Source organism: Rattus rattus, chromosome 6, assembly GCF_011064425.1.
Source record: "Rattus rattus isolate New Zealand chromosome 6, Rrattus_CSIRO_v1, whole genome shotgun sequence".
Lineage (NCBI taxonomy): Eukaryota > Metazoa > Chordata > Mammalia > Rodentia > Muridae > Rattus > Rattus rattus.
Window position 1 is genome coordinate 154,850,402 of NC_046159.1, and position 1,653 is coordinate 154,852,054.

Below are 1,653 nucleotides of genomic sequence, written 5' to 3' on the forward strand. Positions count from 1 at the left end.
AAAGTGGCACTATTAGGAGGTGTGGCCTTGTTGGAGGAAGTGTGTCACTTTGGAGGTGGGCTTTGAGAGAGCTTCTTTCTACCTAGCTGCCTGGAAGACAGTATTCTCCTGTTTGCCTTTGGAACAAGATGTAGAACTCTCAGCTCCTCTAGCGCCACGCCCGCCTGAACAGTACTTCCTGCCATGATGCTAATGGATTGCTCTGAACCTATAAGCCAGCCCCAATTAAATGTTGTGCTTTATAAGAGTTGCCTTGGTGATGGTCTCTCTTCACAACAATGGAAACCCTAACTAAGACAGGGAGAAATAAGAAACCTCACAATCTTAACTCAGTTTCTGTTTTACATGGGATTTTATGATACTCATTGTATTGCATCAGCAAGAATCAAAGGGTCTTGGTACCAGACCTGGTTGGCTGGTACTCTGTAATTCAGGCTGGCCCCCAACTCAAGGAAATCCTCCTGCCTTAGCCTCCCACATGCTGGGATCACAGGCAGCCATCACAGTGTCCAACTCAAGAAGTGCAGACTACTGATACCCAAGTGTTCATTCCAACTGTACCCTCCACTGCTCACAAATTCACACATGCGCCTTAGTCAGTCTTCTGTTGCTGTGAAGAGACGCCGTGACCACAGCAACTCACAAAGGACAACATTTACTGAGGCTGGCTTACAGTCTTAGAGGTTAAGTTTGTGTAAGCCACAGGTAACTCTGAGTATCTTCCTACATTACTTTCCTCTTTATTTTAATCAATATTCCATCAATCAATCAATTTAATGAATGTGTACAAATGTTTTGCCTGTGTGTCACATGAATGCAGTGTCCATGGAGAGCAGAAGAGGGTTTTGGATCCTTGGAACTGGGGTTAGAGATGGTCGTGAGCTGCCATGTGTATGCTAGGAGATGAACCCTGTTCCTCTGCAGGGACAACTACTGAGCCCTCTCTCTAGCCCCTCCACTTTACTTTTGAGACAAAGTCTCTCACTAAACCTGAGCTCACCATTTTGGCTAAACAGGCTGGCCAGCAAGCCCACAGGACCTACCTGTCTCCCTTACTTCCACAGCTGGGGATACAGAGGTACGCCAGCTTCTAAGTGGGTGCTGGGCACCAAACTCAGGTCCTTTGCTTGCAGGGCAAGCACTTTACCCACTGAGCCTTCTCTCTCGCCTGACCCTACTTATTTAGATTTTCAATACTGCATCACAACCTTATCAGGCATACTGTGTACACTGTAATTTATCTGTGGTATGTTAGATTTTGTACAATGGATTCAAATAGAGCCTCACTTGATAATAACCGCTGTTCTAAGTAAGATAAGTTCTACCATCCATACGTGACACTAATAAGAACTTATAGAAGACAGGAGACTTCGGAGGTCATCTAGTCAGAAGAATGGAGAAGAATAAATCAGGCACAGTCATGAGGAATTAGGAATTGTACTGCAGATGTTAAAGACACAGACTACATAGCCATCCACCAACATTCCTTCCTCTTTCACAGTGGTCCCTTAAGAATTTCTGAAATAAATGAATGGGACCCAGCAATTTAAAACTCAAGTACTGTTATTTCTACATCATCCTGGATTACGTGTTCATTTGTTCCTCAGAAGAAAAATCACATTTTTATTTCTTATATTTTATTTATATTAGAGT